The sequence below is a fragment of the Parus major genome, chromosome 3 (assembly GCF_001522545.3).
Source record: "Parus major isolate Abel chromosome 3, Parus_major1.1, whole genome shotgun sequence".
NCBI lineage: Eukaryota > Metazoa > Chordata > Aves > Passeriformes > Paridae > Parus > Parus major.
Genome location: NC_031770.1, coordinates 14,369,319 through 14,395,390, shown reverse-complemented (window position 1 = coordinate 14,395,390; position 26,072 = coordinate 14,369,319). Strand labels below are relative to the sequence as shown.

Sequence of the window (26,072 nt, the reverse complement as noted above, 5' to 3'; positions counted from 1 at the left end):
GGTAGGGGAGGGGCGGACGGGCGGCGCGGCGCGGGGTGGGGCGGCACGGTGCCTATAAAAGGCCGGGGCCGCGCGTGTGGGGCGGCAATGGCGGCGCTCGGGCCCGGCTGTGGCTGTGGCGCCCGTGAGGAGCCGGCGTGGGAGCCCGGCCCAAGGGAGCCCGGAAGCCGCCGGGACCTCCGACAGCGGACGGGCCGCGGAGGGGCCCGGCGGGCTCCGCTCAGGCCTCGTGTGATGAAGGAGAGAGGGCGGGTGTCCGGCGACGGTGCCTTGTTGTGGTGCCGTGCGCCTTGGTAACCCTGCCTGGGCTAGGATTAGCTGTCCTGTGGGTGCCGGCTCGTTTCGGTTTCCTGGCTGGTTGTTAACCATTTTTTCCCGCTGGGTTTCTGTATATTCTGTGGCCGGTGTGCCCACTCGTGTTTGTGCCACCTTTTGCTAATACAACGATAATGCTCTTTATTTTGGACTTCAGTCAAGCGTATGAGGTTTTTTCCTCCTTTATTATATTTGTTGTGTTGTTGCTTAGCTGATAGCCTCAGAGCAGGGGAAAAAAGTAAATGAAGCTCGTTGTGGTCTTTTTCCTTTTCAGGAGTCACTTAATAAAATGGATGGCACAACACAAGCAGTAAGGAAGAGATCTTCTCTTTGTAGGGTTACTCAGGAATCTGCCAATGGAGGTGGGTTTGTGTCAAGTCCTACTTAGATTAAGCTCTGGGAGCTTCTGGAACCAGGGCCCTTGTCTATGCCTGAAAAGCAAAAGAGTGTTATCTGGTATAAAATGTAAATAAATGATGGTAATTAAAAGCACATTAGGTAGAACCTTGTTTCAAGCTGACAAATGAAGGTATAATATAACTAAAGGAAATGACAGCTTTTAAAAAGAAAAAAAAGCTTTAAAAACATTTATACTTGAGATTCTAAAGGAAATGACAGTGACATTCTAATTCTCAGCTCATATTAGACCAAATATAAAAGTGTGAGAAATCTCAGTTGTTAAGGAGCACTTTTTAGAATTAACATTTTGTTACCTTAAAGAATGTCTGGAGAAACAGTGGAGGATGTTTATCCATGTCTGAGGGAAGTAATTCTTGCCAACTTATATTAGAGAAAGAAATAATGAAGTCAAGTTCCTGTGAGAAGAACTCTGTAGGGAAAAAGAATATAAACATCAGTCTGTTTGGGGCCAGTTTCTGATTACCTAGATTACCAGGTTACTGTACTGAACATTCTGTAGATCTACATAGTTACATGTAAATATCATTAAAGTATTTTTATTTTTGGTAGTAGCATTGTGAAACTCTGCTTTAACTCTTCAATGGGAAGAATAACCCTACCCAAGTATTATGCTGACCTTACTGTGTCATGATTAAGGATTTTTTTTCCCCTCATTGAAAACTTCTAATCTTTAAACTGATGTATTTCAGTTGTTTGAATCCATTTCTGTTCTGCTGTTCTAGCTGTGTTTTCCTCACCAAGCAAATTAATTATTGGTGTCACAAGATTACCTGAAATTGCTCAATGTAGGTATACTCCAAATTTTTAGTACTCTAAATCTTTGACAGCTTGGTCAAGGATGGATGACAAGCTAATTTTCACATAGAGCCTTCAAGAATATAAAGGTTCTGATAGTAGAATAAGACTTTATTTAATCAAAGCAAACTCTAAACTTCCTTAAGTAGTCTTGAACTAGTTTGAAACTGAATGGTCTCTTGTCCTACAAAAACACTTTCTGTAATTAGCTCCTTAAGGTCCAAGATGTACTCTCCCTGACAACCAGAATGCATAGAGGGCAATCTATAGTAGCTATGCAGAAGTTTGAGTTAAATGCTCTAAGTTGATACAATGAGAACCTCGTGCTGAATAATGCACACTTGATTCAGTTACTCAATAAATTGCTGGTGCAAAAAAAAAGTGATTCCTGTAAGTATTCAGTGTTTCCTTACAAGGCATGGAGTAAAGAAATACTTGCAGTGCTCTTGTCTGACATTCTTGACTGTGCTTTAGAAGGCCAGACAGTAGAAAACCTGAAAACTCACTGTCCTGGTTTAGGACTGTGACATTATTAACTAAATCTCTGTATCTGATAGCTGTTAAATGTATCCTGTCTGGGACTAGTTCATAATTTTAGGTTTGTTTCTCAGTCTTTAAAATGTTCTGCTTAGCCATCCTGTGTCTCCATTGCTGCTGTAAAGCCTCTGAGAAGCAAAACACCATTCTGTGATGGAAATGGCAGTGAGCCCAAATTCATAATTTGGGCTTCATTGTATTGACCACTGTGGAGGTGCTCTAAGCCATCCTGTATGATGTGCTAATAAGCCATTCCTGAATGTGGGTGTGATTTATACAGGCAAGATAATTTTGCCTTTGTCAAGACAGCTTTTTCTTTATTTAAATTGGGAAGAGAGGGAATGGGAAGTGGAGCTAAACTGTACAGTGATCTTTTTGCATAATTGTCGACAATAGAAATGCTTGCTGGGCTGGTTACGTTGGCTACAAATCACCTTTTGGTGACCCTTGAACAGCTTCACATTATGAAGAGAAAGGTGTAAGACCTGGGTGAAGAGCTTGCTTGGAGCATTTATAGCATAAGCAATTTGGACAGAGTTGTCAAGTGCTAGCTCATCATATTCAGGCCATCTTCTAAGCTGCACTGAACTTCAAATGCATGTGTATTTAAATGTTAATGATAACTGGTTCTCTGCTTCCTCTTGAAGAGTTGGCTGTTGCTTTGAATAGATCACTTTCCTTCCTGCGTGGAGGAAGAGATGCCACAGAGGGCTTCGTGATAACAGTAACTGGCTAGTTACGTGTTAACATAGAAGTGTTAGAGGTGAGGCAGCTTCATAGAGAGATGTGCAAGTTGTGGTGAAGGGGATTCCTATGTGAGGGTGATGTGCAGAGACAGAAGAGCAACTTTGAGTCAGCTGATTTTCTCTAAAGTGAAGACAGTTAAAACAAGTATCAAGATAGCGAATCAGTGTTTCTTTTCTAGAATCTCAGAGTATTGCTGAGAAATTGGAGGTGGTGGGGTTGCAGAATAAACAGGATTGGGAAATTACTATGGCACACTGTAAAGTGTTAAATCAGTAAGGTTGGTTGAAGCCAGGCTGTTCTGCAGGAATCACCACTGTTTTATTCTGTTTAATGTATATGTCCACTAGCAACCTGAAAAGCCTCACTTCAGAGTCTGTTAGAACTATGCTTTGAATGTGGGACAGATTCATTTAAGTTGTCATGATCCATGCTTACCCTGAAGATGTGGGTATTGCTTTAAGAGTTGATCAAGTCTAGGATAATAGATTTCAATGAATCTGTGAATTACTTCTAAGGGGTTCACAAAGTGTAAAGGACAGTCTTCAACTTGTATATGATGCCCTAATTCTTTATTTAAAAATTATTCAGAAACAATAATTTTGAAAACTGGGGGAAAAAACCCAACAAACCCCCCTACTGAATTGATGGTTTTTAATTAAGTGCAAAGACACAGTTATTCTCCTTAGTTTTTGCTTCCTAATATTTGTGAGAGAATAAGAAATATTTTGAGAACATGGTTATAGTTTATTACACAAAGCCCACCACAGAGCCTTTAGCTACAGCTTGTGGATTTGAACAAGAAATACAAGGAGTCTTTTTTTTTGTGTGTTTTTTAATCGATTCAAGTGGTTTTGCAAAGGAACCACATGTCTCTCCCTCTCTATGGATGAAAGTGAAGTAGAAAGGGCTGAAATGGCTTGTCCAAGAGCATTTCCAGGCTGTTAACAGGGCTGTGAACAGAACCCAGGGTACAGGAGTATTTATTTAAGGCTTTCTGCATGGTGCCATGATACTGCTTTCAGAAGTAAAAGAATTTTGCCTATTATTTCTGACCATCTCATATGCTGCTAAAATGTCCCTCGACTAAAAATACTGCATTGAAGATTTGGGACTGACCCAGTGTGAATTTCTGACTTGTAGCTCTTTAAACTTAGAGGACTCCAATCATAAGATTGGAAGATCTGGGCCTTTCAGAAATGGCTAACAATACCTAGAACTGGTTGAACATGCTTTCTGTGCAGCTCAAAAATTCCCATGTCATTTTGTTGCAATGTATCTGACCCTCAGTTCCTCTTAATTGTGTTTTATAGCCCATCTCATGCAGCTAGAATTCTCACTCTTGCAATAAAAAGATTCTTAAATCTCTCCTTCTTTTACCTGGATTCCATGTCTCCTGAAATCCAGCTTGATGTTAGCTGACCTTCCTGGGTTGCCTTCTGGGTGAATGTCTGTGGCTGGGATGTTTTCTGTTGCTATACCAACCTGGTTTCTGCACTAAAAATAAAGACCTCAGGGTGGGGAATGTGTCTTGTTTCCTATAAGCTCACATGACTGTTGCAACATGTTTATCTAACATGTTAATTCTAATTCTGCCCTAACAAAAGCTCTTTGGAAGCATGAGTGGTACTTCAGTTCTCATTAATATTTTTTAATAAAAGTAACTTCTAAAAAAAGTCCTGGAGGGATTGTGCCTGAGTTTTAAAGCATTATTAGCTGTCTTGGTAGAAATTTCATAGCTAGATAAATATCTACACAGCTGCCTTCTGGATTTTTTGGGAGTATGTTTGGGGAGGGAGAGGGAGTATGGAGTTGTTTCAAGTATGCATTCTATATTTTCAGCCCATTTATCCTCATAATATCCAATGAAATCCCCAAACATGGTCCTCTGGATTGTACTGAATTTAGGTGTTTCAGATAGTCTGAACTGATACAATGCTTAATTTTTAACATTAAAATAGATTTGGTATAAATCCCATAATTTTATGGGTGGCAAAACATTATTTTGACTTGGTGGTTCTCATTCACTCAAGGTTTGCTTCTTGCTGTTCATTTTCAGTCATGCATGTACAGAGATAAAGTATGGGCTTCACTCAGTTGTTATTCCTTGGAGCCTACTTTTGTTTTGCACATTGCATCAGCAGTATGTCCGTATGATGAGTTCTGTCTTCAGAGCTGGGGCTTTCTGCCCCCCAAATAAGGCTGGTGTGGGTGTTATTTATACTGCCGTGGAGAGGATGCAGCTTGAAGAGATCTTTCAACATAATGAATTGAGTCAGATCCCAAATGAGGAATGTTTACAAGAAGTACATCCAATACTCCCAACTGGAGAAATCAATCATTTAATACCAGGAGGCTGGAGTTATATGAGGGCCTGGCTCCAGATTTAGACCTACCAAAGGAAAAGAATGGCTTCTTTATGAAATTTCTGGCTGATTTGGGGGGTGTGGTTCTTCCCTAAAAGTATCTCAGTGGGATTCTGAGCTCTTCATTTTTACCAAGTACTTATGTTCCCTGGAGCTGGTTTATCCTAGGCCTAAAGGTGCAGGAACAGTTAGGGACACTTTGCTTCACCTTTATGAACAGCTAAATACAAAGCAAGTATGAGGAATCCCAGTCTTCATTTTCAATGTGTCATAACAGCAGCATTGTAGAGCATCTAAAAGTGGGGTGCTTAAATGGGATTTGGTATCTCCATACAGAGAGGGGTCAGCAGTGAGAAGTGATGCCTGCTTTCAGTCCTGAAGGCAGGAAGACAAAGTGGTCTCACCATCAGCACGTGAATGCAACTGCCTTCATTTCAAATCTGGAGAGCAGGTGGGTGTGGGTTTTATTGGTACTGACAGTTTTAACCCTAACAACAACTGCTTTTGTTAACTGGTGGGAACAAGTTCTCCATGGTAAAAAGAGAGCAATTACAGTTTTTCACTATGCTGCCTGGTAGACAGATGCCATTTTAAATGTCCTGCTCCAAAGCTGTATCCTTTTCTACTGTAAGAGTTCTCTCAGTAAAGAAAGATTTGACCCGTGCAGGAAAAAAAAGTGTAGCATATTGTGTCCATATGTCTTGCCAGCTTGCTCCTTTGCTAGTTGGAGCAGGTAGAAGAGAGGAATTTAAGTCCTTTTTCTCCATCTTGCTATCTCAGGTGGACCTCTTGGTTGTGCCCTATCTGATAAGTGGGGGTAAGGTAAGGTCTAATTACTCTTATGACCAAGACATATTTCATCAGAAAGCATTTTTGGATGCCCTGAATAGTGTTTTACAGTTGGGGTCCAAGTTGCTGTTGCCCTTAAGAAGCAATCCTGCTTTTCACAGTTAAATTTTTGCTGCAACTACCCTGTACCCTGTTCTGTCAACCAGCGTTGTTAGGCAGATCAAAGAGGTAAAATGGCCACAAACTAATCCAGCTGAGACACAGCTATTTTTTCAGACATGTGCAACAGTAGTACAGAAAAATGGTGGGAAAGGATGGCCCTTATGTGAAGGAAGCTTGCAGACAGATTGGCTCACTGTGATCCTGGAAGCATGCCTTTAGTATTTCCCTGGGTCTGTGGGTGAAAGTCATTCCTAATTAGATCTGTTTTATTGGAATGCTCTCAGCCGTAGCTGTGCTGCTGTAGGACCTGTCTGGGCTGCTGCTGAAGCCCCACGTTCTGCTCTGTGGTTGAGCTGTGCATCCAGGCAGGTGGCAGCACGTACTTCAGAGATGACCAACTTGGGAGCACACAGCAAGTAGAGACTTTAAGCTACGTAATGACTTTAAGCAGTTAATTTCTCTCTGTTGCCACGTAGTGGTGATGTTGGTTGTTGCCTTCAAGGAGCTTTGGACTTCTGCTGCTGAGGGCATGTGACAGGTAAGTTGGCAATAAGGGTCTTACAGACCTGTACCTATAGGTGACTTTCTCCAGAGCTGCATGGTTTATCCAGTTATCCACATGGTGGTGTTTGCTTCTGTTTATCCTCCATTTTCCATGTACACATTCCTACACCTCAGCAGGATCAGCTAATCAACAACAGGAGCTGTTTTCCTAGGAATAACTGACAAAATGTAATACATTTTAAGGGTAGCATGCTGCCAGTATCCCCTTTTGAGTCTACTCTGTTGTCATCCTAGGTTATTCTATATCTAGAAGATTTTCCTATCCCATCTTTATCACATCAAAGGCTTGGTTTGATCCTCCAATGATCCTGTTTCCATGATGAATCCCTAATGTGTCAGGTTTTTATCATTATCTTATTTTATGCTGATAAGCAGACATGGAGGATAGATCATTCAGAAGAATGTGTGTATAAATGAGATCAATAGCACTGTAAAATCCTCTCCACCAGATCTTGGTCATGAGCATGAGTGTGATCTAGGCCTTAACAAAATTTATATAGCATATGTAAATACACATTCACTGTCAGGACAGTTTACAGAACAACTGATTTAAATATGTTAAATAAAATCTGGTTTTCCTCCACTTGGCTGTGTCCAGTACTACAAACTCAGATTTACTGAGTCACTGAGTTCCTGAGTCTTAAATTCTGTTGCTGAAGTTTTTATGGTTTTTTTTCACAGCAAATCAGAAAAGAAAAATGGGAAATCAAGATTATTGTATATTTTCAAGATTTAGCTAAGATGAGAAGGAAAGCTTGAGTAAGACTAGTGTAATATTCTAGAGTATTTTCCTTTTAGGAATTGGATAAAGGGAAGTGATGTCTCTACACTGTTTTATGCAAATAGATTACTGACTGTCACTCTAAGTTCATGCTCAACATCAGTAGAGAAGCTGTTACTCTAGAAGTTTATAAATGTTCAACCTTTATTGTTTGTTTTGTAATCTTTGTTTCTTAACAGCTTGTCCTTGTCTTTGTTTTTTATCAAACTGGTCATCTCATTACTCTGTGATTAAATGGATGACTTTGTCCTGTAAGCTGCCTGGCAAAACCGGGCATATTTTGATACAAGCTGGGTTTGTTTCAGATTTACATCTGTGTACATGGCATTTCTTCTGTGAACCACTTCAGGTATGGATTCATTAATAGTTGTTCACAACAAAAAACCTCAGGCATTTTAGTCTTTTTTTTTTTTTTTTGTAGTGAGGAGGAAAACAACTGAGTAGAAGGAAAAGCATTAAAACTAAATTTCTCTCTCCATGCTCTGTTCCAACATGACATTAGGTGCAGTAGTCAGTGTTGGGCAGTACTGGGCTGTGGTTGCTCAGTGCCAGAATTTTACATAGCTCTGAACACGTTTGGGTGGAAAGGGGAGGTCCAGCTCTCACAATCACTTTTTTTTCCACAGCCTGCGTGATCATCTTGACAGGTCACTGATTCTGTTGCACCACACTCTGTTGGGCTGTGTGTGTGCAGGGTTTCCATACTCAGCCTGTGAGGCGTGGAAGAAGGTGGCAGTCCAATCTATGAGTCAATTTTTGGAGGTGTGGAAGAGGAGTCAGTGAAGGAACATAAAAAGGTGAAGATTGGGGAATGGAATGTTTGGCGTTGGTTTTAATTAGAAACATCCTGTTCATCACTCATATGTGAGATAAAAAGGGAAGAATATCCAGTAATAGTACACTGAAAGAGGAAATATCTGTATTTTAGTGAGCAATTCTAATGAAGCTGCCAAGTATAATTGAATTGAAATACAGACCCTATTCCAACAATATTTGCCTTATTGTAGTGTATTGAGTGAGAGTCAACTGGCATTGTATTTATTCCTAATCTTTCTGCAGCTGATGACTTTTGTCTAAAATCCAAAGTACTTCAGCACTCAGTATTAAACTTAGAAATTTCCTCTATCAGCTAAAAGATAAATACAGCTCAACCAACAAACCTTTCTTTCATAAACCCGAGGCTTCTTGTACCTGTCCAATCAAAATGGTACAAAGATGGCTCTTGTACTGTGACCTAGAAGAGCAAGTGTGTAAAACAGAGGAGGAAGCTGATACTTGCAAAGCTCAGAGCTGAAGGTTCTTTTGGTTTGGGCTGTGGGGGGGCTTTGTTCTTGCCAAGGAGGAACCAACCACTGAACTCCTCTGCTCACGTTCTCCTGGGTGTGGTGCTGTGATTCGATGAGAGAGGTATGTGCTGCCCGTGACTGCAGCTAATCACCTAGAGTGACCTCTGCTCTCCCTTCCAGCAAACCAGCTGCACTGAGACTGTTACTGGAAATTAGATTAAAATCTGCTGCTCCTGGATTTGGTTAATTAGCTGACAGTACCTTTAAAATAATTTTTAGAGCATTTGGACAGTGATGTGAAACATGCATCACTTTCAAGGCTTAAAGCTTAATAAATTAAGTGAAACAATCTGAGATCCTTCCACATGTCAAAGGGAAGAGTTTAAGAGGTTTAAATTCAGAGTGTTCTACATTATAAAACTTAACAAATATCAATATAAATGGGTACAAGTAGTCCTTCCACCCTCTGGATGATACAAAAGACTTTCCTCACTTTCAATGAATGTATCTATGTAGACTGAAGCTTCCTCTGAACCAAATTTTTTTTTGGATTCTGATTAAAAAACATGTGAAGAGATGTTGCAGAGTAAATAACTTTGAATTACCATAAAGCTGTGACATATCATACCTAAAAATAGTGGTAGAGAAAACTCTTAATTTCTAAAATTTTTCTAAAATATACAGAGACATTTTTGACATTCCATTCAGGTCATCAAATTGTAACAAGCTATCATACTACAGTGTAAGACATAAATTTTAAAAGAATGAGAAGTGCAGGAAGTTTGAATGATGCATGACCGTAAATTTACTCATCTTTTATATAATGCCTTCTTGAGGTGCTGACATCTTCAGTACATTAATTGTTCATAATGAATACTCTTGCATAAAACATTCAAAGGTAATTTTCTGAGGCCAAAGAATGACTAAAAAGTTATTCACTAAAGACCAATCAATAATCTGTATCCAAAAGAACACTCATGGGATGTGAAATAAACTGATGTAACAGGTAGAGAAGTTTGCATATATAAAATAATCTGCCCTTTTTATAGGTTTGATGCCCTAAAACAGAAGCCACAGAATTGGGTGAACTGGTGTAGAGGCAAAACCATTATGTTCTAATCATGTTTCATTGAGGGCAAAAGGAAAAAAAACAGTGTTGGGCAAAATATCCATATCTGTTGTGGCAGAGATCCAGGAGATGGCCACCTCTGCTGCAGGTAATACACGATTGCTTTTGTGCTGCATACTTCAGGATGGATAATAATAATCATGGAAAATATGTTTAAAGAATATACTAAAATATCAGGAAAATAAATTAATTGGTCTATCAGGCTTCTTCCAGGCAATAGATTTTTAGCAACTTGTCAAATATTTCTTGGCTGTTCTACCCTCACATAAGATCTTTCCCTGGTTCATAAAGAAAATTAATGTGAAATCAATAATGGTGTTTAAAAATTCACCAAGCACTTCCCATCCAGTGAAAGTCTCACTTTCAGAGTGCCACTAATGCAACAGGCAGAGTGGGAAAACCACACAGACTTGACCTTAGTGGTTAAAACAGAAGCCAGTGCAGATGGAAAGTGCAGTGAAGAGATGCTTTCAGAAACAACCAGAAGAACCTGCCTGCTTCCTCACAAGAACAAACCTCTAAAAAGAGCCACTGTGAGCATCAGCTTGCAAAAGTACTGTTTGAAGATGCAGTCAAGATGCTATGCTGACTTCCTGCTAGAAGATATAAAGTGTCCTGAACAGCAACAACAAAACCAAAAACCAAAAACAACAACAAACCCAACCAGCCAAAAAAAAAAAAAATCACGTAAGAGTGAAAACCACAACAGAAAAAAAAAAAGTCTCCTCTAGCACCATCCAACCCTCTAAGCTGCTGGATTTCAGACAATAAAGAGGGGAACCTTTGCTACTTCTGGTTGCTTCATTCTACTCCTGCAGAAAACCTGGGATCATTGTGGAATTGTGAAGAAACAAGCCATTAATTAGATTTGTGTGTTAGTTTTTATTTTTAATAAAAGTACAGAGAGGAGTACTACAGTCCATGGTGGTTTTTGTGCCTGTATCTGCATTTAGATGATTTCTCTGTTGAAGGAGATATACTGTAGTTACCATTTATGTAAATTAATATAATTGTAATTACCCACAGTTGCCACATTTGATCTGTGAAAATAAATAGGATTTGTCAGGATCCCCTCTTTGCCCCGTTCCTCCCCTAAGTAATTCAGAGCTGCTTTCCAGCTTCTTGCGCAGAGTTGTTCAGCAAGGGCGGATGATGAAGTGCAAGTCTGCAGAATTTGGGGGTAGTGGTCTCTTCTGAAAGGCTGATGTACTGAGCTGCTGCATCCAAGAGCAAATTTCAGAGTTTGCTCAATACTGTCATCTCCAGGCACTCAAGCCCACATTCTCTTGGTGGTATTCACAAAGATTTTAAAATATACTGCTTTATTACTCATGGTGGCATCTACTTTTGGGGGGTTCACATGTGTCACACCTCCCCAGGCTTTTTTATTTGACAGAGTTAAAAATTGTTTTTTCTTTTTGGGTTAGAATTCAGGTTCACATAGAAGCACTTGACTCCCAAACTGCATCTTCAACCAGCAGCTAGGAGATGCACGATAGAATTGGCAGAATTGCAGTTCTCTAAGCACTTTTGGAGACATATGCTGCTTTTCCCACTCCTGGAAGTAGTCCCACAGATGTCTCATGATTACTCACTTGAGTCATGGTTGCAGAGTTGACTTTTTGGTGGTTTGGATCCCCAGATTCCTGCACTACATATTTAATAGAAGAGCAAATTCTGACTGAAGACCCGCCCGGCGGTGGAATGGATAGGTTTAACCAAAACCCAATGTTTTGAACGCAGACTAAATGTCCTGACGGCTGAGCACGCTGTTTGGTGGAAGAAGGAGGAGGAGGAGGAGGCGGCGAGGCGAACAATGGCTCGGGGGTTAGCGGTGCTCCGCGGGGCCCTTCCCGGCGCTGGGCAGCAGGTGGCGCTGGCCCGCGCTCCGAGAGCCGCCGCAAAGGCGGGCGGCAAAGCCCTCCGGCCCACGTCGGAGGGGATTTTTACAGCCAAATCGCTCTGGGGACTCTGGGTGTTATTTTTCTGGCTGAGGCTCTCCCAGGTTCATGTGCTCCGTGGGAAACGTGGGAGCACTAAGCCTGTGCCTAACTGGATGCTGCAAGGTTTTAATATCTAGTGTATCAACAGAATAATGGCTTTTGTCCCCACCTCTTCCCACCCCCCCAGGTGTGCTCTTGCTGTTAAATGAATTATTACATGCTGCACCATCAACAAATGTTAGACAACCCGAGAAAACTTTAATTTGCTTTGTCTTTTAAAAATTCCATCCATTTGGTTTGTTGCGATTTTATTTTTTTTTGTGGCTTTTGTTTTGTTTTGCTTTTTTAATGGAAAAGGAAAACAAATTCTGTCCATAACAGCCCTTTACAAAGTTCAGAATAATACACATACCCTGCAAATGGAGATTTAAAGATTAATTGGATATTAGAGATGGTCTGAAAATTATAAGCATTTTTCAGTGCTTTCTCTTAACTTTTTCGCAAAGCTTCTTGAACATTTGAATCAACTGACTCTAAGTGGGTTCAGTTTTCAGGCAAGGAGAGTTGTTTTCTCTTTATTCCCTGGTAGTATTTTTACAAGAAGTGAGGACAAGATCAGGCAGATGGAAGAGGGGAAAAAAAGTGTGAAAGAATTGTAACATCAAAATCTTTAAAACTGCATTATTGGTTTGAAAAAGTGAAGACATTAGTTGTGTAGCTCCTGCGTCTAAATTACGGAATGTTTTTAAAATGCCATTTTAGTTTTAAAAATTGCTGCATTTATTCAGAGACTGCTGAGAATGAAAAGTATTGATAAGCTTTACTAAGCATTTTCATATGGAATCTATTTTCAGCCACATACCAGAAAATGTCTTTGTTATTTTTTTGAATGAGACCCTAATCTCGGAATGACTTTTCATTTATCAGAGCCTTTTAAGTCTGCTATTGTGTTTCCAGTCAGATCCTTTCCACTCACTTCTTTTTTCCTGTGTCAGCCTCTTACAAACTTGCCATAGGGCAAAGTTCACAGTTATTTTCCACAGGCACAAGGATTTCCCCTCTCAGGGGTGCACTTGGGCTTTATGCAGTGGAAGCCAAGCACAAATTAATGCCAGCTCTAATAGTTTGTGATAAAGTTTCTTGTGGTATATAATACTTAATAGCAAACACTACAATTTTTGATTTAACTTGTTAGCAATTCAAAGGCTTTTGTTTCTTATGCTGTTTAGTCAGATGAAATGACTTAGTGGTTTTTTGCATCACCAGCATTGACATTTGTGTCTGTGTTGGTGTTCTTAGTTAGCGCTGTGTTGGTTCCCACTTCAACTATAATTTAGTAATGTTCAGATACCACTTTCTAGGAAAAAAAAAAGTAAGTTCTGGCATCTGCAGTTAAGGAGTTGGAAAACGTGAGTGCAGTATGCCAAAAAAAATCCCTGAAGAAATATAATTGACTCCTCTTAAAATTTCATTATTTTTCTGTTTCAGGTTTTTTTTTGGGGGGGAGGAGGGGTGGATTACTAATGTTGTAGCACTTAAATTCCCTGAAATATATTTATTTTAACCTTTTCCATGGTGTTCAGGTTTGGTTTTGTATATTTTATGGGCAAGAAATGGCTGAAATTCTCTCAAGGGGTTAAAAAAAAATCACAAAACCTGTTTGTTCTCTCCTAATTCACTGTTACAGATTTTATGACTCCTGGTATCAAGAAGGATTTGTGTTCCTACCCTTGACAGAAACTTCCACCTCCCCATCCTTCTGCAGTGAGGCTGTGCCAGCTGTCAGCCTGGCTGCCATCTCCCACCCTCCTGCAGCTGAGCAGAGCTTTTAATCAGTCTTGGAAAGTGCTCTGCTGACCCTTCCCTTCCGACAGAGGCTGATGTTCAGGCTGTAGTTCCTCCTATCAAACGTGCTTTAGTGTCTCTTGCTGGGCATTCGCTGCCTTCAGCTGGAGCTGGGACCAGCAGTGGTTTGCCTGTGTCAATGACCAGCTAATGACAGGAGTGAGCAGAGGATGCCTGGATCAGGGACAGAGCCAGAGCTGTCCTGCTTTGTGGCACCATGGGCCCAGATTGCTCAGTAATGGTTTATCAAGTATCGGCGTGAAAAAATAATCAGTCAGGTTGTTTAGGTAACCTAACTTATCTGTTAGGGGCAAATAAACATCTGCGTCACAAAATGCAAGCAGAGGGCAAGAAATGTGGGGATTTGTGCAAGTTCTGTTTGGGAAGAGCCGGGCTGGTCAGAGCCAGCTCCCCGGGAAGGTGGCACCAAGGAACCAGTGCAGGTCAGCTGGGGCTCCAGAGGCCTGCAGCCAGCACAGCCTGCCTCTGCTTCCTCCTGACACCGAGAGGAGAGTGTGGCTGATTCCCTTCCTCTCTTCCCATCCTCTAGTCTCCTCCTGCCACTTGATTGCTTTGTCCTGTTGAAGTTGAGCTCCTGGGCATGGGGGAGGCTGCATGTTCCATTTTTGGGTATGTGTGAAGCCCTTGGCTGGGCCTGGTGAACATCTCCAGGCTGCTGCACCAACAGCAGATGCTGCTAGGAATAGCAAAGGCAAGGAGTTGTAATAGAGTGTGGAAGGGGGAATAGCTTGCCATTACTGATGTCAGGTTTAGAGTAAGAACTGCATTTATGTTATTACTGATCATCCTCTGGAGAACTGTAAGCGTCTCCCTGGATAGGGATCCAGTTTCTGCCTTTACCCTGTATAACCTCATCAGTTTCAAAACAAGATTTAATGACATTAGAGAAAATTGGCATTAAGGCAAGGGATTTTGTCCAAGGAATTCAGGTTGTCTTTACTTATTTTTCTAAGCATGTGGCACCAGAAGGATCATTGAGAAATTTACCCAAACCAACCTTTCTTCCCAGCTGTCTCAGGTCCAGCTTGTGTCACCAGCATTTTTGCCTATGCTGCTTTCCATTGTACTAAATTGTAAACACCCTCTGAAACATCTTATGATCCTTCAGGATATTTTATACTCCCTTTGCTCAGTCTCATCCAAGCACAAGGGACAATTGGGTGGTCTGGTTGTCAACTGGGAAGTCAGTCAGCTCTCCTCATATTTTCAAGATTGGTTGTAGATTAATAATTCTTTCTGGTATTACTGTAAATTATAACTCAACAACAGACAAGTGTATATGGCTAGCATTTAGTTTTATGCATTTCCCTTCCTTTTCTGCAACATTTTTCATTTCTGTAGTTTAATATGGGTACCTACTTGAATGACAGATTGTGTCTGGAATTCCTGAAGGAGTGATTTAGGCTACCCTACTATTGTTTTCTTTGCTTGTACTTTAGCACTTTGAAATTTCTGCATTTCAAGAAAAGGAAGAAAATTCCCTCCAGTATGGAACTGCTTAGATTTCATCAGTAGTCATTTAGTGTTTCAGTCAGTGCTTTGTCTCCTGGTAGGTACAACTGCTCTGTAAATGTCTCTCTAAAGTCCTTCAGGACACCTCCTGAAAGAATGTGGAGTTAATATGACTTGCAAATTGTTTTAAGTGATTTGTTTATTGGGTAGCCCGGGCTTAGTTCATTCTCCTTGGCAAAATGTAATCAGTTGCTTTGCATCATTCCTCATAAGCTGCAGTTAGAATATTCTTTTGTTTTTCCAGAGAAGGCTCTGAACCCTGACCCCTAGCAGCGCTTTGAAGTCTTCCCTGACAGACAGAGATGAAGCTTGAGGTATCAAAATGTCCTGGGAGGGACGTGACCCTTCAGCGAACAGGGAGGGACCTGATGGGGTGGGCTTGTTGCACAGGGCTAGAGATGGGGAGGAGGGTTACTCTGCATGGAAGTGTGGATGCTCTGGAGCCCCTGTAATTGCAAATTGTTGCTGAAAGCAGGGGAGAAGCCAGGAGGGTGTGAGGGGCAGTGTATCATTTCCTGGTGTCATTGCAAAAAGATTAAGATGTATGTTTTAATGGGGAAAGGGGTTTTATCTTTGGATAAATATACATGGATGCCCATGTGTTTCTTGGATCTAAAACAAAACAAGTAGAAGATTTCCACTATGGTATTTTGATTCCAAGAGAGACAGTGGCTTTGATAAGCAATGAAGAAACAAGGCTTACTGTGATTCTTTCTGCAAAACTTTCAGCAGAATAAATAGAAAGTATGGAAGGGCAAATTAGGGGTTGTGATATAGGAGAAGATTAATTCAGATCACATAGCAGATGAGGGTGTTCCCAAAGTTCAGGACATTCTTTTAGGAACATCCCCACATAGAAGGGAAGCGTCAGATGCCTTAAGCAAACTAAATCAATCTTCATGACATGACATGTCTGTGGGCATTTAACATCCTTGCTGCAGCACCTTTGTAACTGCACTCTCCTGTTGCATAGATGTGTCCCAGGCATAAAAAGTTGAAGAGATAAACATTTCATCTTTATTGAAGCGTAGGCTGTATGAAAGATGTTAAGAAAAAAAAAAGACCCTGGGACTTTTTTTTTCAGAGAAACAAAATACATGAGATAATGTCAGAGGTAAAGAAAAATTCTTATATTTGCAGTGAGAATATTTCAAGTGAAACATTTCCATCTGAACCTAGGAAAAAGACAGAGGAATGATAACAGCAGATTTCTTGTCAGAGATCAGCTGTCAGAATGAAAAGATAATACTTACTTAATGGCATCCAAAATAGAAATTCTCCAGATCAATTTGCACAGTCGCTGTAAAAATAACAAAAACAGGAAAAAAAAAAGAGTAATTAAATACTTAAGAGGTTTACAGTGACAAAATGCAAGATGAAATAAGGCTCTGAGAGATTAACAGAGAACAGTTATTTTGCCTTTTCTCTCTTTATTTTCCTTCCACTCTTCTGCTTCTTCTTTTCGGTTTTTTTTCCTAAGGCATATGTTAAGAATGTTTCCAGTGAGTCATTTCAGACAGGTTGAGGAGAGATCTAAGGGAGCAGCCTTTGGTAAATCAAGGGGGATCATACAGGTAGAACTGGAATTCAGTGGCCTAGGCTGAACATCCCTTTGTAACTGAAAGGCTTTGCTTGTTCAGTCCCACAGATGAAGCATGGCAACAGGGATGTGACATATTGCTTATTTAGGGGCATGTGCCAGAAATTGTGAAGGGCAGATCACGCCTTCTGAAAGGAAATCAAATCAATTAGAATATTGTCTCATGTTTAATTGCCTTAAAACTCAGTCTCTTGTTTCTAGAAAGGAGTGCTTGTGGGAATGGAAGTACTTGGATACCAAATCATCTTCCAAACCCTTTGGAACTCGCTCTGATAAGAGTGGTTTTTGACAGAGGTTTATTTTCAGCTAAACTCTAATGCAAGGGGCCAAGCAATACAAACCTGTATGAGCTGAAAAGAGGAAAATCCTACTGGTTTCTGATAGCTGTATGTTGAGCCAGTCATTGGAGTTACTACAATATCTGAACATCTCAGTCTTCAATATGTGTCACTTCAAAACTTTTATATAACTGTAAGTTCTTTTAAAGGTCAAAACCAACTTCTTAGAATGTGAGAACCCATTTCTAAGAAGAGTTTGCATGCATATCGCATATAACAGGTGAAGCTATATTGCAATATGCTGGGGGGTTTCTGATTTTTTAATTTATAAAATGTATTTTTCCCAGGCTTACAACCAGCACAAAATCAAATATAAAATTCACCTAATAAGCTGATAAAAAGCAGAACATCATCCATGACACTTCAGTCTGCCAGTTCTTATATTTTTCACCCACTTACGCTGTTCTCAATATATCTTTTTGCCTAGGGAAAAACACAAAATTTATAATATACCAGGAAAGAAAAAAAATCTAGTTCTTACCACGCTAAGGTGAAAGCTCCAAGTAAATGGATTATCTCCCAATGTATCCTTGTCCATGTTTATTTTAGTCTAATCTACTCAGATTTTGTATATTTTTAGAGCATCCTTCATCATCATAGTATTTGATCATTACCTCCTACAGACCACATATGGAAAGAAATACTCTGATATATGGCTGGTAGATATTCAGGAACAAATGGGAGTCCAAGAGGAATAAGCCTAGATGGCTAATGACATCTTTCATACTTGCAAGCATTTGCTCAAAATGCAGCAAATTCTGATCTTGCTTCAGGAGGATCCACCCCTGAAGCCTGAGTGCTGCTGGACAATAAATGAGGAGCTGAATGCACCCACATTTTTCAGTTCCTCTAAAGCTATAGTGGAAACCTGTAGCTGATTTGTGCTGTCATGGGATGACTGGGTGGGGCAGAGCCAGAGGGGGAATGGGTAACTCAGGTGATACAAATCCCCTTGGCTTGTGTATTTAATAAGGGGAGCAGGGGGAGCATCTGTGCCTTGGCTGCAGGAGTCCCTGTGAAGCAGCTCTGAGGAGGCTCAGTCCCACTCACAGAATGAGCTGCATGGAGCAGTTGTGCCCAGTTAGGATAGGGGGAGAGAGAGGCAGTGAAAATCCATAGGAACATCACAGAATAATTTTTAGGCTTTGCACATTGTTGGCATGAAACTACTGTGAATGTATCCTGCCTTTTCAATAGGCTGTGCAGGGCTGGGAAAGAAACAGCTCTATCTAGTCATTTCCTTAATGAAACCTGAAAAAAAAGATGAAGTTGGACTCTGTAATGCTATGCTGACAAGTGATATAATATTCTTATTCATCTTTTAATCCTCTTCTTTCAGGTGTCTAATTTGGTGCTTCCCCTATTAACTTTCTCATTTCTTCCTGTGTGGTACATCAGAGGTCACTGTGCCTCTTGTCATAATATTTCCAGTTTATAAGAGGGCAGAGGGAGCAGAAAGTAACTACAAGGTAGTTCTGAATCTTTCATCTTCATTTCTAAATCCTGTAATTTCTTTAAAGTACATACTCTCCTTCTTTCTTACCACCAGAAACAAGAACTTATTTGAATGTCAAACAGGGCTTTAATGAATCTCATAAGATAATCATAACAGCAGCTGTCCAAGTTAGTTTCTTTTAAAAATTCTGTATGATTTCACTTATGTTTTTAAGTGCTAACTCGAGAGTTTCCCTTTTTCTTCCTCTCACACATCCCTTTGAACACAGGGATGTTAATTTACTAGTTAATGCCTTTTAAGTGCTTCTTCACCTAAGATACTGAACACAGCTCCTCAAATGTGCCAGCTGAAACGGAGCGCATACCATTGAGGAGAGAGGCACTCAAGTAGCTGATATTGCAGTCATGACATTGCTGATATAAATATTTAGGAATATCTTGAAATAACGTTAGTTACCATTCAGCAAAGGTTGGCACCCCTAGAATGGTGATTGCTAAATATTTTTATGCTTTACTAACTTGGTTCAACAAGGCTTAAAGGGTATATTTTCCCCCCCACCCCGCTCTGAGGAAGCACTGAGCACATGAAGGGTTTTTCCTCTACCTTTTAAAAGTCTCTCCTATGAGGAAGGGCAGGTGACAGTAAGCTGAAGTTTTGTTGACTTTTCCTTTAACATCTGGGTGTCTTGTGCATCGCTAGCAGATGCTTGTGCCTTCCTTTGGGCATAGAAGAAGTCTGAGGGTGTTCTAAATTTGAATCACTTAACTCACACATACATCCCAGTCCTAAATTGAGGATGTACAGCCAACATGTAAGGCAGTTACTTCATGTAGGAGTCCTAGCCCAACATCTCTGTCTCCTTCCCAAGTGACAACTCTTAACGCCAGAATTGCTTTAACAAGAAGCAAGGCAGACAGCCAGTTTCCAGGCTGTTCACATTGCCTCCTCTTCTCCTGAGCCTGCCAAGGTACAAAGTCCTTGCATAACCCAAACACTGAGCAGCAAGAGAGCAGGTCTAAGAGATGGGAACCTGCTTGCACACTGTAAAGGTAACATTAGAAGACTTTGTGGTGATGCTGCCCCTGACAATGTGGCAGCTTATCTGTTAACAGAAAATGTAATTGCAAAGCTTTAGCACTTCACTTCTGGCCAGAATTTCTGCAGCTGAGCTCTTATCCTATTTATTTGTTTCTGCAAAACAGGTAGGAAAAGCTTTTTCATAGTGCACTGATACTGTTACAATTTATCTTTAAAAATTTTTCAATGTGTATAGTGACAGGCTTGTTCTCAACGATTTTCATTCCCAGCGTGATCAGTTACACAAATGGGAAAGTTTTTACTTCATGGGGACATTTTGTACTTTATTTTGCTTCCATCCGCTACTGAGGCTTCACCCTGGTGACTTGCAGGGCATCCCTCAGGAGTGCTGTGTTTCACACATGCTTTTCTCAGAAGAAAATAAGAATTTAGTTTTTTCTCTAGTATCTCAGAGCTGGCTGTCTCTAGTCCTACTTCACCTTTTCCCTTCAATTGTTTCGATTGATTTGCAAGTAAGATGCCACTAGTAACATAGGAAGGCTGCAGTCACTTCCAGCCTGTTCTCAGCACTGCCTACAGACTGATGCAAATTGGCACATTTAAAGCCCAGGCAGACAGCAGCTGTGTAATCCAGTGGCATTTCCTTCTAAAATTTTCTGCACAGAAGAGGAGCTTGAAAGGAAGTAACAGTTTGGGGAGAAATCCAATTCCAGCCCCAGAGGCAATGCTACACTAAGCAGTAAATCTTCTTGTCTGTGTCTACAGAAAGAATAAGGAACTCCTGGCTTGCTGGCTCTGTCTCTGCAGCCAGGGAGGAGCCTGCAGACTTGCTGCCCCACTCTTCTGTATCAGAAACCTATTTGACCATGCTGCAATTCCCTGTAAGTGCATGCTCCAGGTTTTCTTTTCCACAGAAACTGGGACGCTGCAATGAAGGAGAACGGGAGAGATGCTGTGTACCTTATTTCAACCTGACATGGCTTTAGGACATGAGCAAAAAACAATACCAGAGCCAGACACAGCTCATTTTTTAAATTTTTTTTTTTTCCAACTTGCTAGGTATCCAGTAGTTTCAGGGAATCAGACAATGTCTGATGTGAAAAACAAGCTCAAAAAGTCTGGAAGCATCTAATTCATGCAGAAAAGTACCTACTAAACTGGGGGAAATAGAGACTTAAAGCTAGTCAGTGCTGTAAAGTCACAGACACTTAAACAGCTTCAAGGTAGCAATGCCTCCCATCTAATTCCAGCACAATCTGTCACTTGGCTTTGAAAAAGGCAGCGTGAGCAACAGTCACTCACTAGTGGAAAACACCGGCATCTATTGTGCCTGCACATCAGTATTGGAACGCTGATTTCTGCATCGTTTCATTCCTGAGATCCCACTGGAGTTTTTTTGCTGTTCCTTTTTAGTAAGAATAGATCCACGTCTAAATTTCTCATTAAAACCATGTTTTTGATCAAAAATGCACTTTCTGCCACATGAGCAACTCTAATGCACTAACAACTCTTTCATCAGGCAATGTAAAAAAAAAGTCTTGCGTTTAGGGTTGCCCAGCCTGAGCTTACTGTCCTTCAGCCTGTTGAGCTGGGAGGTAGAAGGCTGAATTGCTCCCCTGCCATCCTCCAAGGACTGCTCCAACACAAAACACGCTTTTCTGGCTTGGCTGAGTCAAGGAGATTGCTGTAGGTGGTGCGTGGCACTGACATTTTGGGAGAAGGAGTCCAACGTAGGAGGCCAGACCAGTGAGGAGACACAGAAATCCAGGCTGCAGCTCAGGAGACGTGGTTTCCCTGTGCAGCAAAATGTAATTTAACTTTGAGCTGACTCAAAATAAAAGGCTGAAGGATTTTTCTCTCCCACCTCCCTTTTACATCACATGGGTATTTTTCTCTTTACCAGTATCTTCAGGCTTTCAGTTCCTCTACCCAGCTACAGCCTGTTCTGCTTCTGGGAAAATTTGGGGAAAGGAACTGCAAATAGAAAATACGTCTCCTTGTTTCTATCCACCTCTTCCCTCACATGCTTTGGTAAAAGGAAAGAGTGTAGATCTTGCATATCTTTTTTTTTTAAGTCCAGATTCTTCCCTTAATGTTTTCTCTAGTGGTTTCAGCTACACTTTTTTCTTCAAGAAGAAATAAACTAGTTCACATTTAAAAGTCACAAACTGTGGCTTCCATTTTGTCAAAAAGGCTGGTCTCCTTCCAGGTTTAGAAATACACTTAAATCTGCCAAGTTTTGTCAAACATTACCTTCCCTTAACAAGAAATATTCATACTTTTTGGATTAAAGACAGAGAGGAGAAGCAGCCATTCAAGTGCCTTTTATAAGAGGGAACGTTCTGTATTTTCTTGGGTGCAGACGTGGGGGAGGAGGAATATGGAAAGAAAGGAAAAAAAAAAAAAAAAGCAGACAGAAATACCCAGCTGAGGGCCAATCTGAGTTTATAACTGGTATCAGATTCTGCCAGTCTTACTCATGTAGTGCAACTCCTATTGATTTCTGGGGGTTCCTCACAGGGTAAGCTAATGTTTAACATAAATAAGGGTTACTGAATCTTGTCCTTGAGAGGTAGGGGTCAGGGAGCTCTTATCAATTGAACTGCTCTATTCCTGACTGGCAAGCCTGCTCAATTCAGGGTTAATTGACTGATTCCTTAAAGTGGAAATGTTGTGGAGAAGCATGATCATTGCCACTTTTATTCACTCTAATGTGATGTATTCCGACTCCCTCTCCACCAGGTCTTACTGAAAGTGATCTGGTGAAGGAGAATGAAAAGTCTTTGCAAAATGATCTTGAATTCTGCCAGGTATTCTTAGTTTAAGTTGTCTGGTGGTGCAAGATCAGATAGTGTGAAAGACAATAATGCACACATTTTTTATTCCAGACTGTTTTCTAAGCTTGTGTGATACAAACCCATCATTGCTGCTTGTTCACTTTTTACATCAACCTTTGCTATCTAACTCACTCCAATGTGCAGGAAAGAAACCTTGATTTGAATTTTACCAAGATGCCATATTTCATAATGATGCTCTGGAGTGATTGGCATGGAGTCTGGATTCCAGGGCTGAATGCAGTAATGCTGCCAGAAGGCAATGTTGCAGACAGGGGCTACGGCTGTGGTCTCTGAAGGGACCTGGCCACTCTGTCCATGTATCCTTTCCCTGTGTCTTGCAGTGCTTGAAGGTACTAATTTGTACAAATTTGCCTCTGTTCATTAATGCATTCTGTTCTTAAAAAATCAGTTTTTTATTATAGTAATGTGTATTCTCTAGTTGAAAGATTAATCACAAGGCGGTGCTTGAGGTGGGAAGGCTTTTCCAGAGAGGTGCTACGTGTCAGCTAGTCACTCTTAATGGCAGTTTCCAGTAGGTCCCCTAGCTTTTGGAAGTGACATCCCCTAGCTTTTGGAAGTGACATCCCCTAGCTTTTGGAAGTGACATCCCCTAGATTTTGGAAGTGACATTCAGCCTGAAATATGCCAGCCACGCAATCCACCAAACCCTGAAAAGTGCAAATATTAACATAAATGCATACTAAGTTGCTGTGTGTTAGCTCTTAACTGAAATAGAGTGGGGGTTCCAGCAGAGGCAAATAAATAGCATTGATTTATACTGGCTCCAGGATTTGGCCCATCACCATCTCTTTATACAATTCTTGCAGGAGCTACAAACTAGATAAAGGCTTTTACTGGAACATGGCAAGTAACTGTATGTTCAGGCTGACTAGTAGTAAAGCTGTGGAATCTTTCTCAAAGATCATTCTGCTGGATAGCTGATTCCTCAGGTAAGAGCTACTTATTTAGCTAAATCCTCCATCCTGGTCCTGCCTCTCAGGTACATCTTCCTTCTCAGCTATCCCTCTGAAATTGAAGTGGATTCTGAAGAACAGCTCTGATGATCCAGGAGATCTGTGTGTCTGGTCTGTCTTTTGGAGGAGGTCCTGGACCAGCTGCACCCTGGCAGCATCTCACTCCCAGCCTGCCTGTATGGACCAGGGGCAAAAGCCACTCCAACGCTTTCTGAAAAGCTCTAGTGTTAATGCACAAATGCAAAACAAAGCAAAGCATGTGAAATGGCACAGATGTTTCCAGAAAATATCACCCTTCCTGCTCAGAGGGGGTGTTCCTGCTCTGTGCCCACAGTGTGCTGGGGTAAGGGCCATATGCTGAGCACCCTGTGTTCTGTGGCCACCCCAGCAGCTCCCAAGTGTCTCCTGAAGGACTGTGGGTGGTTTTATCTGCTTAAAAAGCTGATTTTGTTTGTAGCATAATTTGATGGCAGTTTTCTTGGGTGTTTTTGCCACTCTAATAAGTATGCTGTGAGTACATCTGCAAGCATTCATATGTTAAGATAAAATTACTGGTGGTGCTCATCTCCCCCTGTGCTACTGCTTCTACCTCCAGTAAATGCTTGTGTGCCTGCATGCCTGTGTACAGACAGATGCATGTGCACAGCACCTGATCCTGCTTCTTAATTATTTTTAGCCCAATTCCCAGAGTTGTTCTGCTTCCTGCTGATGAATGGGAAATTCTAGTAGTGCTGTTTCATTTCATTTCACCAGCCTCTCAAGTGTAGAAATTATGGTAAATTTGAGAACAAGTGAGATTAGATTGATAGTTACACCTCCTTCTTTAATTAGCCAACCATGGGATCTGTGGAGATGAGGGAGGGGAGTAAGAATTTACCATGGTGAGAGAGCTGGAGGTTCTTTCTTTTCTGTCCTTTCTCTTTCTTGTCCGTCTGTTCTCACTGACAGTAGCCCCTTTAGTGATGCGGGGTTTATTTACAACTGCCCTGACTGTGCTACATCAATGGTTTCCCTGACCTTGGCTCAATGATTATGCAACGGAGCGTTGTAAATTATCTTGTCACCAGAATCTCTATTTAGGCAAATATAATCACTTCCTTGTAAGATCCCAGGCCTGGTGTACAGAAACAAAAAATTCTACTGCATAATAATGAGTGCAGCGCACTGTTAGGGATGAAAAAGCCCCTCTGCCATATGGAAAACTACAACATACTGGCGCTGGGAACCTGAACGTCAGGAATTGGTGCAGAGCGCTTAGCAATCTTTGGCAAAAAGGTGCAAATTACTGTCTGTAGCTGCCCCACAAAATGCAGCACGGAGCCTCTCTGTGCCTCGCTGCAGTGACACTTGGCAGTGCTGTGATCCCTCCCTGGCAGCGCTTCTGCAGGCTCCATATTGCAGGGTGCCTTCTTCGCCTTATTGGCTCTCGGATCAATGTGACTTGCAGCCTAGTTTTTCCCCACCCATGGCAATAAAACATGGAATGCTGGCTCTTTGCGGTGCATCAGAGGGGCGGTGCGGAGCGATCGCATTCTGCTTGCTCCTAGCGAATCCCATTATGGAGATGAGGTATCAAGGGGCCGCGTGGCTGCAGGTGGCTGTGTGCACACGTGTGCCCGCTGATTCCTTCAAGGATATGTATCCTCGCTTGGCTTTGCCAGCTGGGCTGCAGGGGATGTGACAGGGATGGGCTCTGATAGGAGTGGCTGTGTCCGGGGAGCTCAAATCAATTTCGAATGCAGCATAGCTGCTAATGCCAAACCTGCTCCTGTGTTTGCTTCGCTTCAGCTGAGAGTTACACCTTCCCTTCTCGTAGCTCGGAATGATGGAAAATGTCCCTCCTGTGAAACACCCCTTCAGTATATCTCTAGACCAACTCATCAGCAGCTTCTCATTTCTCCCTCCAAAACCTTGAACATAAAACCTTGGGCTGCTGAATTATTATTACTGTATCTGGGGGAATTGCACTGTCTTGTTCTCACCCCAAAGATTTTACAATTAGTCCTCCGGCACAATACCATCTCCTCTCCCTCTCCATAGTAACAGGGGAACTGTTATTTTTGTATATTTGTTAGGAATGTAGTTAGCATTCACTGAATAAACTCAGAAAGCAATATTTCACATAGAATAATTATGAATATGTATTTACTTGAATAAGCTGTTGATTTTGCATGAATTCTCCACACTGTTTCTTAGGCAAATATGCTAATGATTGATGTGTGAAAATTTACTTTATTTTGGGCTTGTCAGACTAACTAACACAGTGATCCAAATCCAGAAAATTGTTTCCTTACGCCTAAGGAACCATAACAATTACAGGAATATTCCAGGGAAGCTGATTACTAATACATCAAATGCTTCTCTATGGATATGATGATTTTGCAGCAATATTTCCAAACAAAATTTACTTTGCTGCTGTCTCTTGGTATTGGTATTCAATCAAGTCCTCATGGCTGTATCAGCTGTGCCAGGAGACCAATGACATTAGAATCCTTTTACATGGTGTCTGTGACAAAACCTGGGGACTGCACCGTGGGCAGTGATGCCAGTGGGCACTGAAAGGGGCAGTGCCAGAGGTCCATGGCCATCTCAGCAGGCACTGGAGAGCAGTGGGTGGTGT

The 26,072-nt window shown here is 41.3% G+C and overlaps 1 long non-coding RNA gene across 4 annotated transcripts; it reads left to right on the top strand.

Moving 5' to 3' along the window:
• Nucleotides 1-100: 100 nt before the first annotated feature.
• On the top strand, nucleotides 101-10,651 carry LOC107201126. Of its 4 annotated transcripts, none has more exons than XR_001520022.2 (3): nucleotides 101-677; nucleotides 5,514-5,628; nucleotides 5,958-10,651. It is a non-coding gene; the product is annotated as an uncharacterized LOC107201126 (long non-coding RNA). The 4 variants fall into 4 exon arrangements; XR_001520025.2 differs by having other exon boundaries at nucleotides 5,514-6,666; nucleotides 8,100-10,651; XR_001520023.2 differs by having other exon boundaries at nucleotides 5,514-7,822; nucleotides 8,100-10,651.
• Nucleotides 10,652-26,072: the final 15,421 nt, after the last annotated feature.